Below are 20,367 nucleotides of genomic sequence, written 5' to 3'. Positions count from 1 at the left end.
CTCCTACCTTGTTGAAAGAAGCTTCAGTGCAGAGAGCCACATACTCACAGAACACAGAAATCTCTTGGACATTGTTACACATGGGGACTTAAGGCTTTTGCTATCAAAACTTGAACCAGATATTTCAACTCTTGCTAAAAACCATCAAGCCCAAGGATCACATCGATATTGAAGCTGCTGTACAGCGCACAGGTACAGTGTAAACTAGGTTTAATGATAAATAAAAACTTAATGCAGAATCATTTTTCTCATGTTAGCTTATGGTAGACATGGTTTTACGGATGGGGGTGCCAGTAAGTATACTGTGTCTAAGAGGGGCATTAGCAAGTACAAAGGTGCTTTAGGGGGGCGTTGGGCTAAAAAGGTTGGGAAACACTGGCCTATAGTTTTAGAATTGTCTACACTGGGAGAGAGACTGCAACCATCCACCTTATATATACCTCTCATGATTTTAAGCCTTTAAAAGTGTATTCTCACTGCCCCCCACCTTTTGACTCCAGGGAGATAGTCCCAACCTATGCAGTTTCTCCATATTGCTCAAACATTCCAGATCCTTTAACATCCTTATGAACCCCCTCTGCATACTTTCTAACTTAATCACATCCTTCCTATCATCTGGCAACCAGAACTCCAAGAGCAGTTTCAGAAATGTCTCATACTCAATGCTCCACCCAATGAGGCCATGCTTGCCATAAGGCTTTCACACCACTTTATCCACATGTTGCCATTTGCAGAGAACAATGGACTTATACTCAGCTGTCTCTCTGTTCTACAACACTTCCTGGCATCCTGTCATTCACCTTACCCTGACTGATCTTCCCAAAATGCATCACTTCACTCAGTTGAATTCCATCTGCCATTTATTTGCCCACTCTCCCTGGTGGTAACATTGCGGAACTTAGCTCTATCTAATCCATTTGTTGCAAGATATTTGAGCTCTGTTTATTGTAAGCTGCCTAGCTTGCACATAGTCCTGCGCTAGAAGTTAATCAGGATGACACCTTAGATATACTTGGCTCTACCTCTGACATGCTCTTCTGCATTCCTCATTGAACCAGGCTTAACTGTAACAATAGGATCAGGGATATGGTAGGTGTGAGGTTACATCTTGTGGCGTTGTGCATTTCTGCTGTTGCTGAACATGCACAACGTCACCTGAGGATGACGTTTTGAAATACCAAGACATCTGACAAAATCTGAACTACAACCATAAAATGCGAGAAAGACTCACCAGGTCAGGGAGCATCTGTGGAGAGGGAAATAGAGTTAACATTTCAGGCCATTGACACTGATAGAGAAAAGTTAGCTTTAAGCTGCAGCCACAAGAGGGATGAGGAATGAATAATAGAAAGTGAACATCTCTGATAGGATGAGGTCAAAATTGCCACCAGGATAAGCTGTAAGTACAGTCATACAATTGGTAAGTTAATGATGGCAGAGACAGGGACACACAAAGTCAATGAGATGTCTGTGTATCAATGTATAATCTATGAATCTATAAATGTGTAATTTCCTAGCAGGCCAGACTGCGCTAATGAAGATAAGAAATCTGAGCCAGTACTACACATAGATGACACACTAAAACTGGCCAGTTTTGATAAATACAGAAACTGAGTTATCTGAAGCCAAGGTATTCAATATTGATTTCAAACCACTGCAGAGATTACAGTGTTCTAGACAGCTGCCGTTGGTCATTTCCAAACAATGAGGTTGTAACAGGACCACACCAGACTGGGACTCCTTCGATGAAGTCATTATTTTCCTTTCTCTTTCACTGCTACCCTGGTGGCACCAGCCTCAGCCCTCCATTTGCCCCTGCACTTCCCCACTCTTCCAAGTTGTAGAACTCAAACCCAACTGAGGAGTGGCTCCAACTACCCAACACACCCACCCCCTGCATCTCCACCAGCATTACCCAAAAGGCAATAACTGTTCTGGTAGCCAAACCCACTTTACCACACCTCTCCTCATAGGACTCCAATTCTCCGATGGACAAAGTTCCCCATTGCTTGGCCCTGATCCTCCAGCAAATTCTACAAAAACCACTGCACTACCTCCCCCTCCACTCAAGTCACCGGTCAGGGTTAAACCTATCCTACCCTGACATCACCAAAACCTTGGCTTTTGCTACAGATGTTTCAGCAATGCACAGCCGAAAGGTTAATAATGTTTGCAGAATTATCCAAATCTTTGTACAGTATTACAGTCTTCAGTCATTGGACACAACCAAAATCACCACTGACAGTGCAACTTTAAGTGTGCACTTGACCTATGCCAGTGACTTGCCACCCATCTCAATCATCAATTTCAATCTCTGCCAAAATGAGCACTGCTTTGATAAGGTGCATTGACCACTTGCATAAAAGAAAATTGATATTACATAATTAATTTACCAGCTATAATTTATATGTCAAAAAACAAGGGAATTTGAATTATGTAGTTCTGAACAGTTACTCTTGATTAGATCCCAATGCACCATCCTTGGGTACACAATCCCATCCAAATATAATCACCCTAATACAGGCATATTTACAAGAATGAACAACATACGTAAACACAAGAAAATCCGCTGATGCTGGAAATCAAAGTAACGCACAGAAAATGCTGGAGGAACTCAGCAGGCCAAGCATTATGCAGTTGCCGTTTCAGGCCAAGATGCTTCATCAATTTCGATGAAGGGTCTTGGCCAAAACATCGACTGTTTACTCTTTTCCATAAGATGCTGCCTGTCTTGCTGAATTCCTTCAGCATTTCCTAAGCGTACCAAAAGCATGAGTTTTTATTTCCAAAATATAATCACAGAGAGATTGCTTTGTTGTTCTATAATGTGTAAAATGTATGAATGATTCTACAGGATAAACTAGCAAAGGTGGAATGAATGGACAAGTGTTGCACTAAAACATCAGGGCAATAGCAGTTGGGGAAGAATCATCTCTGACATTGAAACACACACTGCTTCATATATGTCTGAGATGGCCTAGAAAATTAAACACAGTCTCCAAAGTGACACCATTAAGATGATAATTAAAGCATTTTCAAAGCGCTAGATCTACCTGGAGAAGTAAGAAATTATCTTGTTTCAAATTTGCCCTTTAAAATCTTTTACAGTAAATGAATCATGTGGCTGCCAAAAAAAAGACAAGCAACATATTTGAAGATTAAATTAGAAGGTTAACAATCATATACTATTCAGATTAGTGCAATTCTGTTCTTTTTCAGTGTGTTTATGAGAGCAGTAGATGAGGCAATTCCCTGACTTCAAAGTCCTTGAATAAGAGCACTATTGCTTTCTTGCACTCTATCATCACCAATGCTCAGGTGTTTTGATATTAAATTTATGTTAGGATCATGTGGACAAGTGCTCTCTTCAATAGTAGAAATTTCAAGACATTTGTCACACTGCACTGCGAAGGGTTTTTTTGTCCCATCATTAATTATGATCAATGAATAAACATCACTTGTACAACTACAACCTGCCCAACCACCCACTTCCTATGATCCCTTCCCCCACCACCCCACATCAAACTGAGGTCTGCATCCAGGTTTGAAAACAAGGATGTACAAATTTTTAAGCAACTGCACTACAGAGTGCAAGGTCGCAGGACTAACCTACTGCAATGGCAATGCACTCCTCAGTGCAGACAACAGAAGAACTGTGGGAGAAAACCAAAGGTCAAGATAGGAATGGACACAGAGAACTTAGCAATGGAAAGGGGCTTGATATCAATAGAAATGGAAAGGATAGGGTCAAGATCTTAAATTCATTTTTGGAGTAAGATATTGACTGATGGGCTTTTACATTGGGATGGAAGATGTGGCACAAAATAACCACCAGTAAGTAAAGTGAGCTTGTGACTTCATCTCCACAGGGGACTGGAAAATTTACCACAATTGATGATTGGAGGATGGGAGGGCGGTTGGGGGTATAAATGTCAGAACATTGAAAGAGAAGGGGGCATCTCTGAAAATCTAAGGAATTGTTCAAGGGAAATTCCACTCTTCTTTCTCCTAACTTTGAAAGCATTTAGCCAATTCCCTTCTGACTCATTGGTGACTTTCAATGGCACATCTCATCCAATCGATTTCAGGCCATACTAAAAAGAATTTTCTGCATCTTTTTGCCAACTATGACATATGGCAAGTGCCATCTAGTCACTGATCCTGTAGTCAGTGAAAACAGTTTCTGCTTAACTATTCTCAAGTCTGAACATCTCCATGAAATTCTTTAATCTAATGAGAACAATCAGTCTGGAATTGTTGATGACAGTTTACAGTTAATATAACTGAATACACTTTTGGCTGTGCTAATATCCCGTTGGTGATATGATTCAACTCTGGGAAGCAAGCGTAACTACAACAAACTTAAACTCCAAGTCACTGTTGATCTCTCAGGATTTGAAAATGGACCAGCCAGAGTAACAACTCAACCTACACATTTTGATAGCCTGCGATTTTAACCATTTAACCCCTTAATGCAATACAAAATGCTCAGCAATACCAAAAAGAGATTCAGATGATCAAATTAACCGTTCGATAATCACTTGGAAATAAAAGAAATGCGGATGACTGCTTAGTCATTCCTGGCGGTCCTGCACTAAATCGACGCCCCGGGCACGCCCCGTGCGAATCGGCTGAAAGCCTTGAGCGGGGTGGGTCACTGATCTCCAGCCTCTCAGTGGGCGCCGAACAGGCTTCAATGGGTCGGGGGTGCAGAGGGGGGAAGAAAATGAACTAATTACTGTTATTAGTCAGGTTTGGCATAACGACGAGCCCTTGTCAGAGGGATAAGGACCGGGAGATGCAACGACATCCCCACCTGTATTCAAATGACCATGAGTCTGACCGTCCGTCTCCTGGCGCCACACCCAATGCAGAAAGAGATTCACGACAGCGGTCAGCGGCCTGATAAACCGGACAACGTGGTGTCTAAATACGGTTCGCCGAAGCTCTTATGGTCAATTGTTCAGGGGGAAAGGCTGAAGGTCATCTTGACCATAAAAGATGCATGAACAATTATGGAACAACACCTCAGGGCATCTTCTCACCCTTCCTTTGCTTCACCACAAGATACATTACTACTGGATTTCGTCAGCGGAAAGCCAACGTCTTAGCTATTACTTCAAAATTTTAAAACTATTTAAATCCGAGTAACTGACATGAATGCACAAATAAAACCAAAAGAAAACTGCAGAGACCTAAAATCTGAAAAAGGAACATAAATGCCAGAACTGCTCAGCAGGTCCGGCAGCACCTGTGGAAAGAGAAGACAGAGTTAATGTTTCAGGTAGAACCACCTAATGAAAGCAACACGTCAGTCTGGCCGCGTGCTGCTCTGTTTGCTTTAAGTCTGAAGTTTATTATGATTTCCTTGAAATCCATGCTCCTGATTTCAGTTAACTGGGTGCTGGACGGGACTAAGTTCACCAAGATATGTCAGCTTAATTAAGCGTTTAAACCATTGCTGCTCCCGTAACGTTATTTCATGGCATTCCCACGCAGAGCTACAACACCCGCTTCCCGCTGAAAGTTATCAATAAAAAGAACCGAGTACAACAAAACTAGTACGAAATTCATTACCTGTTTTTAAAAGGCTTTCCCCACGTAGATTTTGCTTTTCTCAGCGATGCATCTATCTTATACTCTAGCAGGCGAACTATCTGTCATTCTGGTGCCGATATAAAAACGCACTGGCAGGATGCTCAACACTTTGCAGGCGTAGGTGATTCCGGTTGGCTATTTTCCTACCTATGTGAATTAAAATGCTTCCTGCCAGATGGTTTATTTTTTTCATAGAGCTGTGAGAACAGCTGCTGACGCCTCTCCTCACTAAACGTTCAGCGCAAGTTCCTGGGAAAGTTTTTCCCCCTTAACTTTCTCTGGGTTTTCTCTGGACTGTGTTCATCATCACGTGGGTCCAGGCGACGCCCAATATTTCCATCAAGCCAACTCGATACCCTTCCCCCCCAACTCACCAACCGCCGGCAGCATCCAAGCGTAATCTACAGAGGAGCCGCTTGCTAAGATCGTCCCCCATGTAATTACAATGGCAATGCAGTGTAGGCGGGCTTTCCAGACACATTTATTAATATTTTCCAGCTCTTTGACTACCACGATTTGGTTGAAGAATAATGGAATGCGTTTTAATAATTGTTAAAACCCTGGGCGCTTTAGAATTGTCGGCAGTCATGCTCCATGCACTAGACCCCCCAGGTGACCAGATATTATTTCGTATCCAAATTGTGCACAGCAACAAGTGGAGAGGCAAAGCGATGCGCGATGAACCGCGGCAGCAGGCTGCGATATGTCAAAGATAGCCAGCGTTCACACAAATCGCACAATGCCTGTGCAAGGCTGCAAAGAGTGATGGACTCGTCCAGCTCCAGTACAGGAACAATCCTGCCCACCATTGGGGACATCTTCAAGATGTGGTGGCCCAAGAAAGTGACATCCATCATCCAGGGCCGTTCTCATTATCTCCACCGTCCTGCTCGTTCCGTTCTCATTACTACCACTGGGAAGAGGTGCAGGAACGTGAAGACCACACTCAGCTTTTTAAGAACAGCTTCTCCCCCCCCCCTTTAGAATTCTGAATATTCTATGAACCCAGGAACATTACTTAGTTATTCCTCTTTTACACTATTTATTTATTTAGCTTAACATTGCCTTTGGTCAATTCTGGCACAATCTATAGGGAATTTGTACGTTCTCCCTGTGACTGTGTGGGTTTCCTCCGGGTGCTCCTGCTTCTTCTCACAGTCTGAAGAAGTACTGTTTAGTAGGTTAATTAGTCGTTGTAAATTGTCCTGTGATTAGACCAGTGTTAAATAGGTGAGTTGCTGGGCAGTGTAGTTCGTTCTGTGCTGTATCTGTAAATAAACATCAGTGTTATTGAACCTGTTTGCAGTTGTAAGTTATTGATTAGGTGAGTGGTGATCCTGGAGGAACTGAGATGAATATGGACAGAATAGAATTAGCGGAAATCAGCAAGGACCCAATGGACCAAAAGGGCTTGTTTCATGCTTCCAGCTCTGAAATAAAGTCAATGATTGGTCACTTCATTCATGGGTCAGTTAGCTTCACTGGAGTACAAATATTCATCAAAGCAGTGCAGGACACCAATGCATTGGCTTTGAATAAGAGGAATATGGTATACTTATGAAGTTGCTAGAGCTTTGGTTCTGGCCTTCCCTGGCTATAAATCAGAAGCAAACAACATCTCAGCATGCAATGCCTGAGGAAGAAATGATCACTGATGTATGCTTCTGTAGAAATCAAATCCAAAGATGCAATCAGTTCACAGCACAGGAGCATCTGTGTAGCTTTAACCATTTGTCCCTAATTATATTCTTGTAAGATTGTAACAAATAGAATTTGATTATTTGGCATCATTCAGTGTGCTGCACTGCATTGTATATAGGAGGCAATGTGTTTTTTAGATTCTCTCTAGAGATAGGGAATGATATAGTACCAATTTCCCTCACCAGCATCATGCTGAAAAAACCCAGTCAGATCAGAATTTACAGATTTGCACAGAAAACTTAAGGCTGAGAGGCTGAATGTCAGCTTTTCTCAAAGGCCTTCTCCAATATTTAAAAGTATCGGAAGCATTCAAAAACAACTAACTTATGCTTATACCATTAAAAAGTTAAAGTTCTATGGAAATTTTAAAAATGTAACACTTAAGTACAGAAATTAAAACATAGAAATTAATTTTAAAACTGATAAAGCAGATCTCTTACAGTTGTTCATTGTTGGAATTAATTAGATTAGTAAACTTGTGTCAGGTTGAACCTGGTAGTGGTTCAGTGGGCATCCTCCCCAGTGTGGCAAGAGAAAATGTAAGAAGTTGGCATCCTGTAGTTGGAAGTTATGAAGTGTCTAATAGTCAAATACAGTTGGTGAAACCTTGATGAGCACTCCTCAGGGATTTCTGTATTCATGGCCACTTTTGTGAAGAGAAATCCTATCAAATCCACATGGAACTGCTAACATTTCTCATTAATGTTTTGGCCAGTGTCTGGTGTGCATTAGACATTATGTGGTCCACACTTTACAACATAGAATTATAGCTTCAGATTTAAAGTAAGTAAGACTCACTATGAACTGCAGTGGAGTAGAAAATAATAAGAAAAGAATGTGCAGTTAGAAATAATATTGCTTGGTTTTGGTTGTAAAAGCATTATCTCATTGAAGATGCACTTTGGACAGAGTAAAGCATAAGTCTGATCAAAGTAAAATAATTTCTTGATCATTTCCAGGTTGTTTTATAAGCCTGATATTTACCATCTGTTACACATCCCACAACTGATAATCTCAGCCAATTAAATCAGCAACATCAACTCCCTGATGGTCCCAGTTGCTCAACCCTCCAACACTCTGAACTATTTGTTCACATGCCTTTGCTGTGGCCCAATCCTGTGTTCATTGATTTGAACCATATATAATTCCACATATCTATTCTTTAGCACCATAATCTCAACATTACAACCACTATCGACACTTTCTTCCCAAGCCCCCCCCCCAACATCTTCCAGCCACCTCTTGAAAAAGGTTTTGCCCTGACAACCCACCACGTTTTCCATGCTCTGCAGTGAATTAAGGGAAAAGTACACTGCTAGTTTGTAGTTGACCAAAGCACCACAATTTCTATGCTGTAGTTTGCTATCATACATTAATTTAACCTGGTCAGATCTGTGAAAGTAATCACACATCTGGGTAGTGCACGATTTTAGAGGCAGTAAAATTTTCCTTGTTTTGATGGTCTGTTATGCAAAAGAAATATCATTGTTGATAGGAGTGCCAAGTTGCCTCTGAGCACCAGTGAAATTGATAAAGCAATCCCACTATGGAATAGACATGAGGTTTGTCAAAAAGTTTTGAATTGTCTTTTCCATGAGATACTGCTCTGTAGCACAGACGACTGAACACTTATCAGACCATGATGCAAAGCAGCTAATGGAGGCAAACTATCACTGAAGTCAACTTATCTGCCCATTAAATCAACAATTGTTCTCACAGGCAATATTCTTACTTAGTTTGTCCTCAAAGTTTATTTTATAACATTCCATGAAGTACATTGGAATTTTCTGTTACATTTAAAGGACACTGTATACTTTATACTGCCGTTGTAAAAGACATGTCAGCATGGCTTCATTTTTCAGCAGGGGTTAGTTTAACTTTCACTATTTATACAACCTCATGAGGTTTATATTCGTTTGAATATTGGCATTTTGTGTTCAATGAATCTATTAATGAAACTCAGAATCCTAAATGCTTTATGACCTGCACTCTCTGGCGTGTAAAATTCATCACCTAAAGTCAAGCTTTTCTAATGTTAAGGATGTGCTTATCTGAGATAATTGTTTTTGCAGCAGGCCTGTGAACCAGAAATCCTCCAACCCCAGTTTGAGTCCAAACTGGGAGCATATTTTCAGCAGTCCAAAACCAAGGATTACTATATGCATTCACACCAATATTCAAAGATTACTATGAAATCATACCAGTATTTTAATATACAGATCTTAACTAATCTTACATGTTTGTTTTCAGTAGGTGGGGATAGTATTGGTAGAGACAGCAAGCAATATAGTCTCCCGAATAGCCACCAGTTTTAACTTGCTTACATTTTAGCTACGGGCCTCAATGGTTGGTGAGGTGGAGACTCATCTGAAGAGGGTGTGAATGGTTGTAAAACAAGACTACAGCTGAGCTGCAAGTCCGTCAGGGTGGAGGGTAATACTGTTGGGGAAAAGGCACAAAGTGGCTGGGGACACCATGCAGAAACACTGGGAAACTGTTAATGGATGGTGAGAACAGAACATATACTTGGGGTGTCTGGAGAGTCCAAATGGTAGTCACGTTGAACAAAGGTGCTGGTTTGTTGTTCTGATCTCCAAATCATTGGTGAGAAGGTCATATCCAGTTGCTGGTGGTAAACCAATAGACAGATCAGTTTGATTCACCAGGTTTCACCTGTCATCTTCCAGCCCCCAATTCACTGCGCCCTTTCACATTTTCACATTTTAAAATGACTGGTTACGTTCTACACTTTCAGTCCTGATGCAGAGTCACAATCCAAAACATTAAATATCTCCTTATGTCCGTTGACACTGTTAGATTTGCTGAATTCCCCCTGTAGTTTATTTTGCTCCAGATCATGTTGGAGATTGTTGTTGCTTTGAAACTAACTAAATTTGCAAAAACCATTCAAAGGTTCAAGGTTTGTTTATTACTAAAGTACACAACACTGAAATTCTTCAATTCTCCAGGTAGCCACAAAACCAAGAAAGGCAGCTTGATCATCAACCCCCAAATCCCACCTCCGCGCAAAAAAGACTAACAAAAACAGAACAGTCACATCAACCCCCAAATTGCCCCTCCCGCACAAAAACCAGGCAAAACGGGTCAGGAACATTGACCACCAAGTTTCTCCTCCAGCATAAAAAGTGAACAAAAATGAAACAGGCATATGAATCCTCAGATCCCTCCTCCTGCACAATAACCAAGCAAAACAGATCGAGCATATTGACCCCCCCAAATCCCTGCTCCTGCATAAAAAAACAAACAAAATAACAGAACAGGCGCATCAAACCTCAAATCCTCCTTGCTGCCCAAACAAATGAACAAAATGTGTCAGGCACATCAACTACCCCCCAAACCCCCACCCCACAAATATAATGAGAAGACCAGGCAAAAAAACACAGAATATGAAAATTATAAGACTGAAAAATACGAGTCTATAGTCCAAATCCAAAACACATAAAAAACCCATACAATATTCTCCAGGCCATGTAAAAATAATGTTGGATTATGTGTAAGTTGTATTCCAATAATTTGTTCCAGTAAAACTCTTAAATTTGTCCAAAAATGTTGAATTTTAAAACAAGACCAAATAGAGTGTTAAAAAGTACCAATTTCTTGATTACATCGAAAACATTGATCAGATAAATTTGAGTTTAATCTATTTATTTTTTGTGGTGTAATATATATTTGATGTAAAAAGTTATGTTGTACTAATCCTAGTCGAACATTTATTGTATTTGTCATACTGTCAAAACATAATCTTGACCAACTTGTTTCATCAATTTTTAATATTCAAATCAGTTTCCCATTTTTGTCTTGACTTAAGAATTCCTTGTTTAATTGCCTGTTTTTGAATCAAATTATACATACCAGAAATAATTATTTAAATTTTTCCTTTATGAATTAAAGTTTCTATTTCATTAGGTTTCAGCAATAACATTGTTGACCCAGTTTATGTCTTAAATAAGCCCTTAATTGGAAATAACAGAAAAGAGTGTTATTTGATGTTTTATATTTATTCTTTAATTGGTCAAATGACAATAATATACCTCCTTCAAAACAGTCTCCTATATATCTAATCCCTTTGTGAAACCAGTTATATAAAAGTTGATTATCCATTGTAAAAGGGATAAGTTTATTTTGAATTAAAGGTCTCTTTGCTAATAAAGATTTCTTTATCTCATCATCAACATTTATCTTATTCCATAAATCAATCAAATGTTTTAGTATAGGAGATTCTTTCTTTTCCCGAATCCATTTAGATTCCCATTTATATATAAAATCTTCTGGTATATTTTCTCCACTTTTATCTAATTCTATTCTAATCCATGCCGGCTTATCTTCATCAAAAAAAGATGCAATAAATCTAAGTTGATTTGCTTTGTAATAATTCTTAAAATTTGGTAATTGTAACCCTCCTAGGTCAAATTTCCATGTCAATATTTCCAACGATATTCTTGACATCTTACCTTTCCAAAGGAATTTCCTCACACATTTATTTAACTCCTGAAAAAACTTCTGCAGTAATTGTATTGGTAGTTTTTGGAATAAATATTGTAATCTAGGGAATATATTCATTTTTACAGCATTGACTCTACCTATTAATATTATTGGTAACATCATCCATTTATCATGATCCTCTTGAATTTTTTTCAATAATGGCAAATAATTTAATTTATATAAATTCTTTATATCATTTTCAACTCTTATACCTAAATACTTTATATCATTTATCGGCCATCTAAATTGAGTTATTAATCGACGTTGACTATAATCTTCTTTAGTAAGGGGTAGAATTTCATTTTTATCCCAAGTTATTTTATACCCTGATATTTTCCCATATTCTTCCAATCTAGAAGATAATTTACGCAACGAATACAATGGGTTAGTTAGATAAATTAGAACATCATCAGCAAATAAGTTAATCTTATATTCCTCCTGATTAACTCTGAAACCCATAATATCTGAGTCAGTTCTAATTAATTCAGCTAATGGTTCTATCGCCAATGCAAATAAAGCAGGTGATAATGGACAACCTCGTCTAGTTGACCTTGTTAACTGAAATGATGTTGAAATTTGCCCATTTGTCACCAGTTTAGCTTTGGGGTTAGTATTTAAGGTTTTAATCCATTTTATAAAAGATACTCCTAATCCATAAACGATCTCCAAACATCAGTACCCGCCTTGATGTTTCAATCACCCTCGTTGCTTTAATTGGCAAACAATGGAAGGTATAATCAGCAAAATTGGGTCAAACATGGGCCCGCGACCCATCCTGCAACCTGCTCATCATGAGGTTTCTCTGCCTCCCAGAATGTCGGAGACTGCAGACCACTGAAGCACCCAAATGATCTCCAAACAACAAAACAGGGGCTCTGACAGTTCCAGCATCACATTCAACATGAAAAACAAACGTAAAAGACATAAAAGAAGTGGGAAAAAATGGTTTCATGATCTATCCAGATGTCGACTGAAGGAGAGTTGTACACAGATGCCATCATGGTCAATTTGCTTACAAACATTGGAAGAATGGCATTTACCTCATGATTAATTTCCTGGCTCCATCCTCTTGTAGGCCTGGCAATCCATCATATTGGTTTATTTTGTCACACGTACCATTATACAATGAAAAATTTGTTTGTGTACCACCCAGCAGACCATGTTATACATAAGAAAACAAAATGCAGAATCTGGTGTAGCAGGAGTGTGAGGTGCAGGTCAAGAAGAAAAGTGCATGGGCTACGGTGAAATACTGTAGATTGGGAGATCAAGATATCATCTTTTAGCTCTTGAGAATTCTATTCAAAAGTCTGATAACAGTGGAATAGAAGCTGTCTTTGAGAAGTTCTTACAATATTTAAATAACGTTTTCATCTTCTGAAAGTGGATAGATTGTTCATTCCCCATTCCTTACTTTTAAATCCAAGAGGAAACTGTACTTTGCTGCCTGTGACTTTTGTCGTTGGTTCTGTTTCATTACTGCATTGGTTAATACATTTTGCATTGTGTATTCTGTAGTGTTTCAACATGGCAATGAGAACAATCACAAACTCCATCTGTGATCACTGAGGCATTCAATTAGTATGTGTGCATGAGTCAAGCACAAAGGGAGAAACAAATTCTACAAAATATTAACAAAATATTTCTTAATTTTGAAAGGGATCTTTGTGGCAAGCTATGGTGACTCACCAGAGATTTAAAAAAAATGCAATATCTGTCATTTATATTTGAGAGAAGTACAGCTGTCAACATATACTTGGCTTAATTTTAAATAATCAGGGCAATTCCATTATTTCAGTAATGTTACTGCATGTGGGACTGATGGCATCAAAGGAGTCATCTGTTTTGGGGTTCAGTCTGTGAAAAGGCAGTATGTGCAGTGCCAGATTTCAGACATAATGTACAGAACTCCCAATGTCATCTCCGGAAGAAAAAGCATTTGGCACTCAGCATTGTCATCAAAATCTCAAGTTTAATTTTGAAAATGCAACAAGGAATTGAGCTGTAAGCATATCTGAAAAACTCAACTTTTCTTTGTTACACCCTTCTTTCCTTGCACATGTCTGCTTTATTTTTACAATTCCCCTTTTGCACAATGTAGGTGCAACTTAGCTTTTCCTGTCATGAATTAGAAGTAAAGGCTTTCCTGAATGAAGTGATTATTTCCAAAATATGAACAATGTTACATATGGGACATGTTCCTTTCGAGCTAGGAAATGCATAGCATGCCAAGAATCTCCATGCAATCAGAATTTGCTTCCTTTCTTTTGGTTGACCATTTTGTTTAATGTGATAGGGTTGGATTTCTGAGATCTTTTTCATACTGATTAAGGAACATATTGACTCACTGCTTCAACTTGAAAAAGCAGATCTCTATCTGTTTTAAAAGAATTCATGAATTCAATATCTTGGAGGTGGTATAAATTTTTTAAAGCAGTAGGTAAATTTTAATAACCTTATATATACCTATTGGCTCACTATACACTAGCTCTCCAGCACAACATCCTATTTCTAACAGTCCATGTTTTTTCTACCTAGGCAAGAGCAAGTTCCTTATTCCCGTATTGTCCTTCAACTTGTATTCACTCACACGGCCATCAACTCCCCGTTTTTTCACTTTCCTACACCAAGGGTTAATTTACAGCAGTTCATCCATCTGCATGTCTTTGGGTGTGGGAGGAAACTGGAAGCAATCCGGAGTCACACAATACCCGAGGTAAGGATTGAACCCAGGTTCCTGGAGCTGAAGGGTTACATCACTATGATGCCACCCATGCAGAGTCTTGTTGTATGTTACAAACAGGATTTGATTATCGGTCAGCTAAACAAGGAATTAGATGAAAAAAGGATAAGACATACACTGTGTACATTAACATAGTTTACATGTTTCAAACAGAGTTAAGTAAGTTTGTGTTGGATTGTTTGGAGCCACATTAATTGCAATTAATGCAATTGCAGCATTGATCTCATTAATAGAACATAGAAATCTACAGCACATTACAGGCCCTTCGGCCCAAATGTTGATCCAACAATGTTACCTACTCTAGAAAACTGCCTAGAATTTCCCTAGCGCAAAGCCCTCTATTTTTCTAAGCTCCATGTACCTATCTGAGGCTCTTAAAAGACCCTTTTTTAAAAATTATGAAAGATGAAACTTAATTAAAAAGAAATAAATATAAGCTGAAATACCAAATTTAGTCTCTATTGCAGACACTGCTAAGTAAGTAAAGATGAAATGAATGTCTTGTGTTTCAGCACATCAATGGTCACTAAGAACTTCTTTCATTATTTTGTAGAGCAATGGTCCGATACTAAATTGGATTCTCAAGAAAGTAAAATCACTTTTACATTTTGTTAAGTTAATTTACACTTCTTTATCTGGTTTTGTTGGAAACAATGTATTGACATGTCCAGGTTTCTTGGCATGATTATATAATACAGGATGGACAATAAAATCAGCTTGTTTTCCATAAATCTAGTGTGAGCTGGCTAAAAAGGCGGGAGGAGACAAAGCATGCTGGTGGAATTGCAGACCTGCTGGTTCAAGATATAGTTTTTCATGATTGGGAAGGGAGCTGTCTGTTTAATTGAGTTTCCAGGAAAAAGGCCCCTGCTCTAGGTGGAGTATAAATATGACTCATTTACATAACTTACATGACTAAATGTGTATAGTCACACATTGGCAACCAAAAATCAGTTCTGGCATTTAAACTACCCAGGCTGAAGACATTGAAAGATGAAACATTGTGTAATTTAGCAACTCAGTGATGTCAAAAATGATGCAAACAAATCAGATTAAATGCAAATAAATAAAAGCAGGCAGTAATAGGGCATCTGTGTTTTAACATTAATTACATTTTCTGTACTTAATCTTTTCATAAAGTCCGCCCTACCAATCATTAGTCCATGAACTGTTTGGTATCGTGCTAAATAGTCCAGACATGAATATTTGCCCTGACACAAAATGCACTTCACTATTGATAGCAGAAAGACTTGATCCAATTGTCTCCTCAAAAAGGACATGGACTTCATCCAGATGAAGCTGCTGTAGTTCCAGTTAACTAGGTCTTGTTGAGCTGCAACTTTGATGTCCTAAATTAATTAGGAGAGACGCAAGGTATAGATCTGATTTGTATTGATGTAATATTATTCCATGGTATAAGTTTAGGTCACAACTTTAATTTATAAGATGTACTCTTTAAAGAAGCTTTTCATAAAACAATTGCAACTATATTAACTATTGTGTCACTGACATACTGATGACTATAATTCATTGACTGTAAAATAGTTTCAGATAGCTTTAGATCATGAAAGGCATTGAACAACGCCCAGTCGGAGACCAGAAGCCTGGGAAGACGTGATTCACTCGGGTTCGCTGAATGAGTAGAAAAGGCAGCAACTTGTAGCAGTTTGAAGCTTTGAGCAGCAGCCTGTCGGAGATCAGGATTGATTAACATGAATAAATTAAAGAATGGGCGGGGTGAATGGAGCGACAATTGTTGGAGTGGACAGAGTTAGATTGGAGATTTTGAGGCTTTAGCTCTTCAAGGCTTCAGCGAGGGGACGCTTCAGTCAGAGAAAGCAAAATAAGTTGTAGGTAGAGTTTTTTTTCACCCCCACCGTTTATTGTTTCTCCTTCCTTATAGTTGCTCAGTTAGGAACAGTGGGGATGCCAGGCAGGATAGTTGTTACAAACCCCGTAACTGGGTGTCTGACCAGCAGAGAAAGAAGAATCCGTTGGAGTCTGGTGGTACCAAACTAAAGGTGTTTATTAGTAAACTACACAATACAACATCAAAAATGCAAATTTACATATAAAACAGGCTAGCAGTAACAAACCTAAAAGTGTAGGAGTAATAATAATCAATAATAAACAAGCTCTATCGATGTCTAGGGGTAAATGAACTGTCATAGGAAAGTATAGAGTTCAGTTCATAAATGCTGATGTAGTTATGGTTGTTGTATTGAAATCGTTGGAGAGAGAGAGAGTGAGATGTAACAGCAACAGCTGCTGTGGCAGGCAAACCTTTTGTGGCTTTCTTAATCCATGGTGTCGTTGTGGCCATTCAGTTATCAGGCCACTCCTTCTATCTCCTGAGGAATGTTAACGAGCCAAGTAAAGTCCTTGTAGTGGAAGGTGAATAATCCAGGAAGAGTCATAATACAGTAAATCAACAGTCTCTCTCCCCCTGTTATCTGTAGCAAATGATCTTGCCTGGGCTTTATCTCTCTCTCCCAATAGCAGCATAACACCAGCAATAGTTCGCAGTTCTCAGAAGAGGGGGTTGGGAATCGTTAACTCTGCACCCCATTTCCATCAGGTTTGTCCATCACTCATAACACCCCCATCCTTCTGGAAATTTTCACTAGGGTGAAAATTAACTAATAAAGCATATTACAGAAATTAACTAAATACAGAAGTGGTCTTAACTACAAGAATAATACAAGTACACTTTCAAATTAACATCTAGATAAACAATCAGCAATTACATTGTCACTCCCCTTTACATGTTGTATTTTAATATCGAATTCCTGTAACAACAGACTCCAACTTAATAACCTCCTATTTTTATTTTTCATGTTAGCCAAAAATACCAAGGGATTGTGTTCTTAGCTTAGGTGTATATTACAAAGTGTGAACCAATACATGTGTGATTATACTGTGATACTGTGGTACATTACAGAAGTTTGTGCAAATACTAATCTATATTTCACTTTCAAACTTAACATTCAATCTTCCATGATGTTGTCTTTCTTATTCACATGCTTTGTTCAAAAAAAATCAAATTCCTGTAAAAACAGATCCTGTTATTCAAAGTGGCATTTGGTCAACCCTTGCCTCTTTTCCACTTAACTCTCACGTGGTTAGCTGGCTCACCAGCTTGGAATAGGCCTTCACAGACTCCTTTCACAGGAGCTATCTTATCACCAATGTTTTCCAAACTATACCCATTTGCTGAACTTCCAAACCACTCATTAATTTTAAGCAGGTCATTAATTTTATCTTCAGGATCTTTAATTCTGTTAGTTTCTTGTTTAACATCTGCAGGTGATCCCTCTTGGTCAAAACAACACTTTAAGTTCTGTCTCTCCAAATCACATCCTTGAACAACATCACCAAGTTGTTTAACGTTAAATTCCAAAACAAAATGTAATTGATTCACAGGCACCTTGTTAACAAGCCAGTGTTTAGTTAATGGTCCCTTCACTTTTGTCAACAGTTCTGAAATCAAACTCAACTTTAAATTTTCTTTATTCAAAAGTTTAGGAATAATACTGTCCCCTTTCCCTTCAATAATATTAACATCACCAGCTTTCATCTCATTACTAACTTTTGTTATGAACCCCATAACTAGGTGTCTTACCAGCAAAGATAGGAGTAGCCGTTGAAGTCTGATGATACTATTTTTAACAGTATTTATTAGTAAAAATACACAAAAATAATATCAATGCAAATATACAGATAATATACATCATCAATACTAAACCTAAGAGTGTGAGTATAATAATCATCAATAAGAAATAAGCTCTATCATTGTCTAGGGGATAATGAATTGTCCGATGGAAATATGAAGTTCAGTTCAGTTCATACAGGCTGCAGTCGTTGCTGATCACCATGTTGCTGGAGAGAGAGAGAGAGAGAGAGAGAGAGAGAGAGAGAGAGAGAGAGAGAAACTTGCCAACTTTCCTTGTTACGATCTTGATCAGTATCCATCCTTTAGCTAGACCGTTCCGTGGAGGACTTATCACCCAGGCAAGGGTGGACGCACACACAAGCCCCCACCAGTCTTGTAGCGTCTTTCCTGGTGCGTCTGAGGGGTGTTCCCCAGACCCTACTTTTATCCTCACTCACAGGGTCTCATGTCAATCAGGTTGGGATGATGCAATCCCTCAACCAGACCACTCTGGTTGCCCCCTGAGGGGTTTCAATGTACAGTACTCAATAAACAATTCCTCCTTCAAGAGACATTAGCAGTAATCTCTCTCTTTGTCAATAGGAGACATTCCACCTTGTGTATTCTGCGTTGTCTATAACAACTGCCTTTTGCTGTTATCCTGTGTCTCTCTCATCTCCCTTGATAACAGCATCAGAATAGTAGCAATTTGCGATTCTCCAAAAGGAGGGGGCGACTTTTCACCCTTCGGCCCATCAGAGTTGTTCCTCATTCATAACACTTTTAACACAAGTGACTGAGAATTCTCACTTTCTCCCGGTGCCACGGTTAGCCTTTTCTTCATTGAACCAAGTCTATCTGACCCAAAAGGATTGCATTCCTTTTCAACTAAATCAGATACCTCAGACTTTTCCTGAGCTTCAACACAAGGTTCAGTATCCTGTGACTCCGCAGGTATTTCAACAACCTGAACACAGGCCAACGGGACATCTGCCTCTCTCCTCGGCTTTCAATACCAGTCCCTTTTCCAAATTCTAAGTTCCCCTGATCCTCCCAGTTATTCTCTGGGCAACTCCCCTTCAGAGTAAACTCAACCTTGCAGGTTAAGACAACTTCGTCTGCTAACCCAGCAGACTCCCTCAAGGTAGCAGCATCCTTTTCATCTAGGACTATCCTTATATCATCGGGAACACTCTTAAATTCCTCAACTGAAAACAGCTCTGTCAAACCAGACAGATCATCCGTGTCTAACCCTGGACCTTCTAACTGCCTCATCTGTTTCTCATCTTTACTCTGTGCCTCCATAGCCTCCTTCCTCATTCCTAAGTGTCCACCTAGGGGTATTTTATGAACCAGGTTCAAAATTCTGTTCCTTGACAACACTAAATCTGCTTCGTCTCCCTCACTTTCATTAGCTCCACTATCCTTTTCCTTCTCCTCTGGTAACCCCTTTTCATACAAGGTCGCAAAAATGTCTCCGCTATATCAACCCTGGACTCATGTAAACTGTCTCCTTTCTAGACATGCTGCGAGTGATTGCACATGCGGGATAAATCTTGGAATCTGTGGGCGGGTAATTTCACTGCTGAATACACATCCCTAGTATCTCTCCAGATCCGCACTGGAACTGGGGTTTCAACCTCCTTCACAGACACTGTCCCTTCCGAGAAAAAGTTCTCATGCCGCTCTTGTGCTCTATCTAACTTTGCCTTCCTCATCGATCTGCTGACCGACTCAGTGCAACCAGTCGGGATTGCCGTTTTCCCTTTTCCTGTCTCCGTCTTTGGAGCAAAACACTTAGATGTTATATGACCAGCTTTCCCACAATTATAACATGTAAAGTTGGGAAACTTCCTGCCAGCCTGTTTTTCCACCTCCTTACCTTTTCCACTAGCTCCCGGCTTATTCTCTGCCTTAACCGGTAGGCTTTCTCTGCCATCCCTACTGCCTTTCTGGTAGCTCTTATTTAGGGAAAACTTTGTTTTGTGGGTTAAGGCATACACGTCTGCTAATTTGGCAGTCGCAGAGTCACTGTCTCCTTCTCATCCAAGTACGTCTTCATATTCTCAGGGATACAACCTTTGAACTGCTCCATCAGTATTAACTGTAACAGTTTATCATAATCTCCAACAACCCCTTTTGAGGAGCACCGACACTCACAATTCATTTG

General features: G+C 39.3%; 1 protein-coding gene across 4 annotated transcripts in view; it reads right to left on the bottom strand.

Moving 5' to 3' along the window:
* Positions 1–5,999, bottom strand: part of LOC132391410 (serine protease 23-like) — a 36,898-nt gene extending 30,899 nt beyond the window's left edge. For 3 of the 4 annotated variants that reach the window (XM_059964586.1, XM_059964589.1, XM_059964585.1), the window contains exon 1: positions 5,578–5,999. The gene's annotated coding sequence lies outside the window, so the exon portion shown is untranslated. The remainder of the gene's footprint in view (positions 1–5,577) is intronic. The other variant, XM_059964588.1, reaches the window with a different exon arrangement.
* Positions 6,000–20,367: the final 14,368 nt, after the last annotated feature.

Source organism: Hypanus sabinus, chromosome 3 (assembly GCF_030144855.1).
Source record: "Hypanus sabinus isolate sHypSab1 chromosome 3, sHypSab1.hap1, whole genome shotgun sequence".
Classification (NCBI taxonomy): Eukaryota; Metazoa; Chordata; class Chondrichthyes; order Myliobatiformes; family Dasyatidae; genus Hypanus; species Hypanus sabinus.
Note: the sequence above shows the minus strand (reverse complement) of the source record. Positions and strands in the feature narration are given on the sequence as shown.